General features: G+C 41.6%; 1 protein-coding gene across 5 annotated transcripts in view; it reads right to left on the bottom strand.

Moving 5' to 3' along the window:
• Positions 1 to 13,367, bottom strand: part of CHST9 (carbohydrate sulfotransferase 9) — a 92,706-nt gene that overhangs the window by 2,324 nt on the left and 77,015 nt on the right. The window lies entirely within an intron of this gene.

Below are 13,367 nucleotides of genomic sequence, written 5' to 3'. Positions count from 1 at the left end.
GTGAAAAGATGAGACTTTCCTCTCAAACATCTCTTTTAATGTCCCCAGCCACCGTGCAATCCACAGGCTGTAGAAATGGCAAAGCTCGGATCTGTGTTTTGCCGTCAAATTCTTCAGGGTCTTGTATCATGCAACTTGACTGAAGAGTTTCTTGCAGTTTGGGTGTTTCTGCTCTCTCGCTCCCAAGTGGATTCTCATGTGTCTGCTAGGACTTGTAGATTTTTTTCTCCTGTCAGTAGACGAGCCTGCTGCATTGGGACACCTATACAGCTACCTGTTTTCATTACAATTCTGGAGAGAGGGGATGCTGGTCAACAGGTTTTTAAACGTCCTGTTGCAAATACCAGATAGCCAAGCAAATAGCTGGACACTCATGCACAGACTGCCTGACTGCTTTCATACTTTCATAAGTCTAACCTTTCTGGAAACCTACATAAAAAGACTCTTCTGCCATAAACTGATTAAACATTTACCGGAAAGTTGATTTGTGGACTAGCAGACTATAAATGTGGATTTGGGGGGATGGGAAAGTTCATAGGCTAACTCAAATAAGTCTGTTAAAAATTCAGAGGAATAATGTAAGAAATGGTAATGCATGGAACAACTTGAATTCCAGTTTGAAATAACGCCTGTGGAAAAACAAGCAGTTCCAAGAAAAGTTAGTCTATCTTGCAGTGTAATAATTTCCAATGACAAAAACAAAACTGGGCGATCACGCTATTCTGTATTGCTGCAAATCACTGACAATTGGGTCTTTGTTTTCACTGAACTGAGAAATACGATTTTTTTATTGGTGAAAGCAAATAAAAGAACAGAGCCATGCAGGACTTTCACATCTGTTAGGGAGGGCATGTTGGTGTTTTTAGATATGCAAAAGGATACTTGAATTCTTTCAGTCTGATGTGGTCAGTTTTTCTAATATAATTTTGGTTTTTAAAATTCTATTGTGCAATATTTCATTCTGTAAAAAAATGAAACACAGAGTGCCCAGAGATTTATCCCTTCTGCCCTAGGACAGGAAGAATTCAGGAGCATAGTTAGTGTGTAATAACAGAAGGTAGTACTAACAGTAAAACAGGGGATGACTATGAGCCTAATGGGAATTTCAGCATCACAGTGAATGGTGACTTACAAGTGCTACTGCAGAAGCACAGACTTACAAATAAATTAAATGCTTTGACCTTAAAAAGAAAACCTGGAATTTAAAAAGGAGAAAATGAAAAATATGGGATACACAGAAATCAGCCATACAATACCAGGCTCAACAGAAGTATGAATAAAGTTACAATACAATGCTAAAGTAACCAAAGATTGTAAACTCATCGGTGAGGCTCTGGGGAATTTTATAATTTAGAAGACAATCTCCAGTGATACGTGACTGTACTGGTGTTCCCCAACACAGAGAAAATTTAAGAGAGAGCAGCAGTACCTCATGACTTCCTATGGTATGTAAGCTGAATTTAGCAGTCTATTTCAGGAGATATTTCAATGCAAAGACACTTAAACCATCTGAATTTCAATTATGCCACTAAAATGAGCCTACACTTCAGAGGAAAGTTCAGCCTTCTGAATTCAGCCTGCTATCCTGAACTAGTGGAAGATGCCTCAGTTCCACCAGGCTATGAGGGAAAAGGACAGACTGAAAGGTGTGTGGTCTTGATTTTGTTCCATTTCAAACAGTCTGCCTGGGATCTAGGATCAACCTCAGGAGATAACCCAAGGAGCTGCGAATGCAGCTGTAGGAACCACTACTGAAAGATTCTTCATGGGATTAAAGACTTCAGAGGATGGGCAGAACTATTCAGAGAAATCTCAGGGAACACCCTAAAGGAACAACATATGCACAGTTGGAGTCACTTGAAAGGGGTTTCCTCCAAGCGAGATGAGGAAAAAAAAGAAAGAATCTATAATGAAAAAAAGCCCCAAACATAAGGGAAAAAAAAAGTACCTAAGGGAAAAACAATGACACGGGAAGTTCTGAGGACGAAAAATTATCTAAATATGTAAAATACTATTAGTTGCTTCCCCTCTCCACTTCCCCTTCTCATTGAGATACATATCCCATAGTGAATACAACAGTATTCAGTAATAAATTTTACTATAAGCTCCACGAGGGATAGTGTGCATGCAGTAAATGCTGGCTTTATCTAAGAATGCAAATGGATAGTGATAATTTTCAAAGGCATAAGTGGCTGTTACATTGACATGTAAGTTTTACAACTCAAAAAAAAAAAAAAAAAGAGCTCAAACCTTCCTATACATTTGCCTGAGTAACTAGGTTAGTAGCTAGTAAAGGTGAAATGAATGAAGGGATGAATAAAGCTTTACTTTTGATGAGAAATGTTTAACTAGAAAGTTTTTGTGGGAAACTAACATAAATTGTTGAATGGATAGTGCCATATTTCTTAAGCAAAACTACTTGACAGTCTGGCATATTTAGTTGCTATTACTCTTATATGTATAAGAGGGCTGAAAATGACACACTCTGAAAGGATTTTAATGTTTTATGATACTAGATTTACACAAAATGAGGTGCCTTCTTTGGCTTCCTCTTGGTGCCAATGTCCATTTTATGACACTTTAAAGATCTGAACATGTTCATGTTATGATGATTTTTTCACAGCAGTAACAGGAAAAGAAGAAACTTGAAAAGGCAATAAACATTTTTTTTTTAAATCCATGTCCATTTTATCTACATTCTTAACAGTCCACCCCATAAGCACCATTATTTTGGAGAACACCTGAATGTACACCAACAACAGGCCGCACTCAAGTAATCCCAGCTCAGTCACTAACTCTGGATCCAGATCTTCCCATGCAAACAGTCCTTACCAAATGCTTTGAGCCAGGTGTCCAAGTGCAGAGCTGGCCCATTTATGGCTTTCCAAAGAGCTGCTAAATTTGGGAACCAGCTGCCTGGCATGAACTCCATGGTCACCTTAAAGAGACGCAAAGCTGACAACCTATGCAGCAGGTTGTGTACATTTCCTCTGAGACTTAAAATCCAATGAAGTGTTGCACACTTCCTAGTAATTATGCAGAGTGCCTTGTTCTCTGTATTAACAGATTCGAATGGAAGTTAAGAAATGGCCACGAGTACAATTTAGAAGAGTATGCACATTGCCTCTGTCTCCTTTTAACTTGGCAGGAACTGAAGACAGATTTTAAAATTAGTTTAAATACAAGGGAAAAGGGAAATTAACAGTGTTAGCATGGTGTTTGGCTACTGGCAGGCAACTCAGTGAAGCTTCTGAAACAAAAGGCATTTTTGTGCCATTAATGGGTTCATGGATTTTTTTTGACATTTTTATTGCTAGAGGTTCCCTGCTCCTCCACATCCACAAAAGGATTTCTCCTCACTGTAAAAATAAGTAGCCAATACCTTCTTTTACACACATCGAAGCTGTCCTTTCCTTTTATACCTTCACAAGCTACTGAGGTAGAATAGATTGACTGCTGCCAAGAATGGTTAAGACTCATCCAATTATGCTTTGTGGTGGTTTTACACTGCATGGGTGGGATCTCATCTAGACAGATTGCAATTAGAACAACCCACCATGCAAAAAGATAATGATGTATTGGAAGGGATATTCCAGGCTGATTTGCAAAGATTTAATGGCCTGCAGTGCAGACAGCGCTGTGTTTCCTAAATGCTTTAGTACAAGATCTTCATTTTTACTGACAAGAATAATAAAATTAAGTGAACCCAACAGAAAATGTAGAACAAAGAATAGCGGAATAAAGAAATACTCTGTTCTATTGTGCTTTTCTATGCTGCCAGGTAACTACATTGTAAGTATTAGTGATGTATGCTTTGGTTCTCAACATCTAGCTAATACGTCTTCTGTCCTAAAACACACTTTCTGAAATAGTCCTCTAAGATGCTTCTTAGGAGAAACTGCATGAATCACCTGGGAGCCTCCTGTGCTCTGCTTTTTACTGTGGCTTGCACTTGACTGTTGCAGGTTTGAGTGCTCTGAGGAACCTCTCAGTACTATTATACTCAACAGCTAATATGGGTGCTCTGCAAACATGTGGATATTCAAAGATGATAAAAACGTCATTCCTTAAAACAAGAACAGATTGAAATACTTTTTTGCACATGAAACTTATGAAAAACAATTATTTAGAAGGACAGAGCATTTGCATTTTCTGATCAACCCAGGCAGGGGTTCTGCAGTACATACAGAAACTTACCCACAAGAAGCGAAGACCCCCCTAATGATGAAATGACAGGAGTTTTAAATACACGTTTGGAGTATATTATATCCTTGCTTACACCCCAGTCCTTTGGTACTAGTCATGTTCAGCATGAACTGAGAGCACTAGATACTTTTTATTTCACCGTATAAATGTATTTCTTTACTTTGCTTCTTACGTGATAATTGTATTATACTGACCATATAATTCAAGATGTTACTTGTTTACCTAGGATCTCTCTCTAGAAAACAGAGTAAGGTTCTTCTGAGACAATGTTCATTTTCTGATTCACTCTCTGATTCTATACTGATCAGGAAGCACATGGAGATCAGTCTCTTAATTTAGGTATTTAGATGAAGGCAGCTTGAATACTGGAGGACTATAAAACAAACATCCTCTTACTTGAATTGTAGGTACATGTGAGTCTTTGAAAAGGTAACATATATTTTCAGCCTAAACTTCATTTGCTTAAAATATCAAGTTTTTTATGTAACTGGGCACAGTCAGAAGGATTTCTTCAGCAGGGGTTCACGATTGTGGCAGATGGTTCAGAACTGATATGTAGTTGAAACCTGAAAAAAGTTTGCATGACTCCTATTTTCAGCAAGCCAGTGAAGCCTGGAGCTATTACTACCTCACTTTAGCTGTAAAAACATGTAGAACTATACTTACACATGTATGTGCAAGTTTTCTTAAGCCTGCCAAAAGGAGGGGTTATCCTTAACTTTTTTGTGCTAGAAGACTATTTTCAAGGCATAATTCAGAGTGACCAGACTCCTCTACAACTATGCTACCTGAGCTAACATGTAAATATGCTCACAACTTTCTGATATCATAGCAGCTGTGTAGTGTAAAGGTGAGCTAAACAAATCCCTACAGGAGCTCCCAATGGAGAAACTATCCAGGCTGGCTACAAGTGACAGGAAATATTTGCTGATGAGGTGCTTCACCTTCTGTGCATTGGAAATAAACCTCTTGACTCATCACTTATGCTTAAAACAGCTACTCCAGAGTCAGGCACCACTAACACCTCACCTCCCAGTGGAGTCATGAATTTTTGGCTTATCTAATTTATTCAGGGCAAATCACCACTGCTACATTCCTCAGAAGCCAGACCTGACATATGTATTCCTTGTGAACACTAGAAGTTTAGCAGAGGTACTTCTGTCAGAGAGACCCTGTGGCTCATACGCAATTCAATTATGGAATAGGAAGAACAAAACAACTGTGCTTTGAACTTTCATAGTTCTTTCTGCCCCTAAAATTCTCAGAAAAACACAGAACAGCAGTAAGATTATCTTTCCTCTGGATTAAGATCTAGGAATATTTTGTATGTGGAGCCATCAGTCCTGACAGACTAAAACCTTACTATAACAGACACCACATTTTCCTATGAGATATGTATCCCTAAAACACATGTACTTGTACCAATCATCTCTAAGATTGCTAAACAAGTTGGAAGAAAAAAAAAAAAAAAAAGAAAAAAGAAATGGGTATACAAGCTTCCTGCAGAGACGAAGAGTCAAACTTTACAGCTTGTAGCTGAAATACAATTAGGTTCAAGGAGGTACTTGTGAACACTAAGTCAGACACAACTGAAAATAACTGATCATAGTAAGAAAAAAAAATACTGCAGGTACATTTTAATTAACTGATACCAGTCATTTTAAATACTGGTTTTCAAAACACAGCGTTGTGAATCAGTGACTACTGCCCCTTGAATCTCTTAGCAGAAAGTTCAGCATCTCACTGCAGGGTGACTTGGAGTTATGGCAAGGGCACAGACAAAGTAAATGAAGAAGGAAAGGGCAGAGGGAAAGAGAATTTTTGTTTTATGCAGTGTGGCCAAGTGTCAGTGAATGAGCTGGTGTGGAAAAATTTGAAAGGAGACCACCAATCCAGAGCTGGCTTTGGAGTAAAACAACGCAGGCCCACAAGCAATGGGGAAAGTGGAGAGGCCCAGTGGGGTAAGATAAACAGTAACATTATCAGGATTATAGTAGTAGTCCCATCCCCATTTAATAAGGGGGCAGGAGGAACTCATTTGCCTTTGCCTGAGACCCTCACAGATACACAACTCCTGGCTTTGCACAGGGCTCACCTCCTCTCCTTGCCCCCTGCCTGCATCTACAGAAAGCACAAAGTCACCCATGCTAATGAGGCCAGTCAGTCTGCATGAGCCACTTCCACAAGCTGATTCATATGGTCAGCAACTTGGATGAAGGAAGTTAATCTCTTATTTGCCAATTCTTGTTCAAATCTGGAATTAACTCCCTCCTATTTCTGCCCTCATAGTCAAAACATTTAGTTTCTCCAAAACATACTCAGAATGGGGAAGGATAAGAAAGATCAAGGCATGGTTAATAGAAAAAGTACCAATAAAGATGCTATTATTATCAGAAACTAAGTAACATGTAAATTTGCGTGACAGATGAAAGATTCACCAAGACAACTGCAACCAAGTATGGAAAAATAATAACCCCACCCCATTATTATTAATAAAGAAATCTTTGTCAAGGTTTATCAATGGTAATGATAAATTGGCATCTGGATAGTGCAATGCCGATGCTGCTTCTCTAGCTTTCTGACAACAGTTTCATGGAAATGGTTCTTTGCAGTGTAACTTACAGACTTGTAAATAAGCACAGAGCCATTGCAACCCAGACAGCTTGTGTTTGGACAGCCTGCATCCAGTCTGCATGGAGTGCTCAGCTCTAGGGGTGTAGCTAAAACGTACTGCTAATAGAAGGCACCTTTGAGACCATGGACCACTTAATACTTGGCCATATTTAGCCCAACCTCCTTCCTATGCAGTCACACTTGTTTTGGGTACAGGTAAACCAGTATGTTCAAACAGCATTTACTTCTGAGCGCAGTCCTCCTCTTCTGTTTATACTCTGTTGATAAAACCTAAGTCAGCCACTGCAGTCAGTAGCCAGGAATCTTCATCAGCACTCACTCTTATTTCTGGACACAACAATGTCATAGCAAAGCAGCTTAAACAACCTGAAATTCAAAATGGACTCAAACTAAGCATGCAATACTCATTTTATGAAGAATAATATTAGAAAAAGACTCCCAGGTTCCACTGACTGTTAGGTTTACTATACATATACAGAGAGTTTAAATCTGAAGATGACACTTTCAGGTAATCTCTGTATATTACATATTGATTTCTTATTTGAGTTCATTAAATAATGGTAACGTGCCTACTTTTTAGTAATTTAAAGCACAGACGCAGGTCAAACAACCTAAATAGTTTCCTCTGTTGACAAATGCAATTCTCAAAATAGTTACTTCCAAGTGCATGGTAATTCACATACAGTCATTTTATGAAGAAGAAAATAAACAATGCCTCTTGCATGCTCACAACTCAAGCCAGGCAGGCATTTCTGAGCACATTTCATATTTGAAACAACATCTATTTTCCTCTCTAAAGTCAAGGGATGATGCCTGAGGCTAGATGACAACACCAGAGGTACTAGGGACCATGTCTTGGCACTTGCTGATCCATACCCACTCTGCACAGGGGAGACCCAGTCCTCATTGCCCTATCTGTATGAGTAGACATATTTCCCAGGAGGGTGATCTAACTGCTGAGCATTGACCCTGGAGGTTAACTAACTCTGCATGGGGACTGAAACCCTGGCTCCCCTCTTCCAGCCAGTGCTGTAACCACCAGCCATCAGAGAAGCCTCTTCCTCTCTCTCTCTAGTTTACTTTTACATACAGGAGGGATGTAACACTGGCCTTACAGGTAGCAGAAGTTGTAGGCTTGAATCTGCTTGGGCAGAGGAATAAAATGAACCTGGACTTCCATATTTCAGGGAATCATTTAGTTTTCAGAGATATGCCAACACCGTGTTAAGAAGACCGCCTGGCATACCTGTACCTCATGCGGTCCAGTCTGGCACGTGTGAGTTTTCCTGGCGAGATGGACATTTCTGGGTTTCCATCACACTGAGATAAGAAGTGCCTGGGTTGGATCAGTCCTGTCAACACTGGGGCACACCGTACCCACACAGAACAAGCCTACGAGGCTCAGCTGCCTCCTCTGGGAGGTGATGCAGGAGCAGAGGTTGTCGCAGATCTGGACTTGAGCTGAATTTAGGCACATCAGTTTCCTTCCAAACCTTCCCCCTCTGAACTACAGTGAAGATACAGTTACTTAATAGTTGCTTAGATGTTTGTTCTGAGTAGTCAAATGTGGAGCTTGAATACCCATTAAGATATGTGGAATAAAAACAAAGCAAAGAGCATGTGTTATATGGGGAAACAATGTGATTCTAAGCCCAAAAGGTTTTGAGGCGGGTACCAAATCCTTTCCTCAGTTACTCCGAAGGAATTACTCCACCTGCAAACATAAATCTACAAACAAGCTGTTCACCAAGATGTTCTTACAAGCAGCGACACAAGTGTAGCCTAGTTTTGGAGGAGTTTCAATCATGTTTCCCCATCCCATCTCTCCCTGGCCAGCACTTCCAGTTCCTGCCCACACCCAACTGGCATCAGTGGGCAACACGGTGGCTCACCACCTGCATTTGTGCTCGCTGGCCAGTGCTCTGCCCTCTCTTGAAATGAATACGGAGCTGGGATACCAACAGCTTTTTCCCAGCGAGGACAGAATTTCCCCTCTGACCAGCTACCACACTCCACATCGCTCAGCTCTTCTCTTACAACTGCCGAAGTTGGCTAAAATTGTCCCTGGCTTCAAACATTACTGCAGGGGGACTGAGGGGGAGATGGCCTGGCAGCATGACTGGACAGGTCTCCCTAGAGGACACAGGGCATTTACAACTAACAAAATGTAAAAATGAAGATGATAAACAACTGTACTCCTTCCCCACAAAACCCACCATCCCCTTTGAGAAGAGAGGCATGTAATATAATGCTTTGCTTCTGCATACATGGCAGTATTTCTCACATAAGTGGCTGTGGTGAGATCCACAGGGATTTTTTGCTGGTAAACAGAATACATTTCTATCTTGTCTGCAGGTAAACACACTTATCTTCCAGCATAAATGAGACATCTTGCTCTTTTAGAAATAGTAAGAAAAGTTTCAAATGAAACTAGGTTCAGCTGAAGAATATTAATGTATATTCAGGCATGAAGAATTCAATTTCCCCCAAATTGCTTTGGAAGAGACAGTAAAATCTCTAGAGGTCTCAAAGCATTTTCCCCTCAATCACAATTAGCATTTAATTCAAATTAGATTACTTTATTGGTAAATAAAAAATAAATAGAAATGTATAATGCACTCTAGGTTGGCAAATACCTCAAATCTGTGTTTACCTACATTCATACACTTTTAAACAAATTCATGTGTTCAGTTTTAAAAAACTCCTAATACTTGAGAATAGATTGCATTCATAAATTATGGTAGAACAAAATAGGCTGTGAATTTACCAAGGGGATTATCCACTGCACACTCCCTCCTCACACTGACTGAAAGGTAGCATACTGTAGTGTACCGGGGTCTAACTCATGTTTATCGTAGGTAAAAGAAAATACTGTAGTTTATTCTGTAGCAGGTTTTCTGTACAACTATCTACTCAGTATGCATTAATCTGCAAGCAGTGCCACAGTCAATCTGTGTGCCATCCAAACGCTAGCTAGTTTGAGCACCATCCATCCTCGAAGCAGAGGCATAATGACAAACAACGCTGTGATTAAGGGTAGGCACATCGATCTCAACCAGTGTTTGGTTTTGTAACTTTGAGCAAGTCCCTTGACCTTCACACTTCATTTTTCTATGCCTGCAAAACAAAGGAAGATAATAATTGCCTACCCCATGTGAATATTGTGATTCCTAATTTCTGATTAACACTGGTAGAAAAGCCTTGCTATCTTACAGAGTGAGAAGGGACACTCAGAAATCTGAGAATCAGGATTGCAAACCAATGTCCCAGCCAATACTGTCTTTCATTGCTCAATTCACCATTTCTTTCAGTACTTCTGTTGAACATCCAGTCAATCTTAGTTTCTTGTATACTCTAATGATTGTTTTTTCCACAAGAAGAATCATTCTTCATAAAATTGAAGATATTTTTATTTTCACACACTGCATGTATGTTCCTGTCTATACAGCCTGAGAAATGGTTTCCTCCAAAAGAATACTGAAAAGATTCTCAAATAAAAGTGTCTGTTGTTCTTATCTGAATAATACTTCTTCCTGCACTCTTCTGAGGTTCACCATCTCAGTACTACATATTATTTAATCAGTGAAGGATTGCTATGTTATCTGAACTTGAAGCGGGCAGAAGATGGTGTCAACAGCAGCCCTGATCAGCCTGTAAGAAAGACAATGTTATGTGTAGAGCAAAACTGAGTAGTTTTTCCTGTCCAATTTTCCTATCTGATCAGATATCACATAATGAATGGAAGATTAATTTTTTAAAAATGCAGCTTCTGCTTACTGGCAAACAAAATGTACAGGGGGAACAGGAGGGATCTCACAGTCAACCAATGGGGCTCAGAGGTGCCCACCTCAAGCATATGCATGTAAACAAGTGAATAGCTACAGGACAGCATGATGGGGGAAGCTCTCATGCCTTCCCTGGGAAACCAGCATGGCTGGGTGTCTCTCCACAGTGCCTGCACACTATTGCACACTGGATGGGGACCAAACAAGAAGAATCAGAGGTCTGTGTGCAGTCTCACTGGGATCAGAGACGTGTGGTGGGACAGCTCACGGGACTGGAGAGCTGCCATGGATGGATACAGGCTCTTTAGGAAGGGCAGGCTGGGACAGCAAGGCAGGGAGTCACCCTTTCAGTTGGAGAAGAGTGGGGACACATGGAGCTCTGCCTTTGCACAGATGAGAGTCAGTAGAGAGCTTGTGGGGTGCAGACTAACATCGCAGACACTGTGGTGGGTGTCTGTGACAGAGGCCCTGATCAGGAAGAAGTAGTAGATGAGATTCTTCCGCAGACTACTGGAAGACATCTCATGTTCACAGACTTTGGTCTTCACAGGGGAATTTAACCACCCCAATATCTGCTGGAGGAGCAGAAGAGCAGGGTGCAAGCAATCCAGCTTTGGGGAGTGCATTGATGACAAACTCCTAATGAAAGTGATCAAAGAGACAACAATGAGAGGTTGGCTGCTAGACCTCACACTTTCAAACATGGAAGGACTGGTCAGAGATGTGAAGGTCAGGGCGATGGCAGTTGCCAGGAGAATGCACAGTTCAGGATCCTGAAAAGAGGGAACAAGGCAAAAACCAGAATCACATCCCTGGGCTTCAGGAGAGCAAACTTTAGGGTGTTCAGGGACCTGCTTAGAGGAAACTCATCGCATACGGCCCTGGAGAGAAGAGGGGTTCAGGACATGTGGGTGAAGTTCAAGGATGACCTCCTCCAAACTCAAAGATGGTTCATCCCCATGAGGAGGAAATCAAGAAGCGGTCTGAATGTGTGAAAAAGGAGCTTCTGAAAGAAATTAAACATAAAAAGGAAGCATACCAGAGGTGGAAGCTGAGACAGGTGACTTGGGGGAATATAGAGACACTGTTTGATCATGCAGGAATGGGATTAGGAAAGCCAAATGCCACCTGGGAAGGATGTAAAATGTAACAAAAACAGGCTTCCACAGGTCTATGGACAGTAAAAGGAGGGCTGCTGAATGGGGTAGGGACCAGGTGATAGATGACATGGAAAAGGCTGAGATACTTAACATCTTCATTGCCCTGGTCTTTACTAGTAAGACTGGCCTTCAGCAATCCCATGCCCCTGAGACCTGTGGGAAAGTCTAGAGCAAGGAAGACTTCCCCTGGTGGAGGAGGATCAGGTTAGGGATTATTTAAACAAACTGGACATAAACAAGACCATAGGACCTGATGGGATGCACCCATGAGTGCTGAGGGAACTGGAAAACATCACTGTGAGCCTACTGATTATCTTTGAAAGGTCGTGGTGATGGGAGAAGGTTCCTGAGGACTGGAAGAAAGCAAATGTCACTCCTGTCTTCAAGGAGGGCTAGTAGGAGCATCGAGGAAACTATGGGCTGGTCAGCTTCAACTGAAATCCTGGGAGCATGGTGGAGCAGGGCATTATTCCTCCCCAGGTGCATTTCACTTTGCTGAACTTCATGATGTTCCTGTTTGTCCATTTCTCCACCCTGCTGAGGTCTCCCTGAATGGTGGCACACCCATCTGGTGTCTCAACTACTCATATCAGTTTTGTATCCTCTGACAACTTGGTGAGGGTACACTCCATCTCATCATCCTGGTAGGTAATGAAGAAGTTAAACAGTATTTTATTCAGCTGTGACCCCTGGGGTACTCCACTGGTGACTGGCTTCCAGCTGGACTTCGTGCTGCATAGATTTATGAAGGGGAAATCATGCCTGACCAGTCTGATAGCCCTGTACGATGAGATGACTGGCTCAGTGGGTGAGGGGAAAGTACTGGATGTTGTTTATCTCAAATTTAGTAAGGCTTTTGGCACTGTCTCCCATAATGTCCTCATAAAGCACAGGATAGATAAGTGCTCAGTGAATTGAACTAAACACTGGCTGAACTGTTTAGGCTCAAATAGTTGTGCACAAAATCCAGCTGGAGACCAATCACTAGTGCCCCAGAGTTGATGGTGGGTCCAAACCTGTTTCACATCTCCATTACCAACCTGGATGATGGGACAGAGTGTACCCTCACCAAGTTTGCAGGCAATTTGAAACTGGGAGGAGTGGCTGATACACAAGAGGGATATGCTGCCATTCAGAGGGACCTCAACAGACTTGAGAAATGGGTAAACTGGAACATCATGAAATTTGACGAAGGAGAACACAAAGTCCTGCACCTGGGGAAGAACAGACCCAGGCACCAGTACAGGTTGGGGGCTGGACAGCTGGAAAGCAGCTTCGTAGGAAAGGACCTGTGGGTCCTGGAGAATAAGCTGACTGTGAGCCAGCAATGTGCCCTCATGGCAAAAAAAAGGCCAACAGCCTCCTGGGCTGCATTAGGCAGAGCATTTCCAGCAGATCAGAAGAGGTGATCCTTTGCCTTTGCTCAGCTCTGGGGAAACACAGCACTCCAGGAGTGCTGTGTCCAGTTCTGGGCTTCCCAGTACAGGAGACGTGGACATACTGGAATGAGTCCAGTGTATAAACAGACATGGACACAGACATACTGTAGTGAGTCCAGTGAAGGGCCAGAAAGATATTTAAG

This window comes from Tyto alba, unplaced genomic scaffold (genome assembly GCF_018691265.1).
Source record: "Tyto alba isolate M040663 unplaced genomic scaffold, T.alba_DEE_v4.0 Super-Scaffold_27, whole genome shotgun sequence".
Lineage (NCBI taxonomy): Eukaryota > Metazoa > Chordata > Aves > Strigiformes > Tytonidae > Tyto > Tyto alba.
This window is presented reverse-complemented; position numbering and strand designations above follow the sequence as displayed.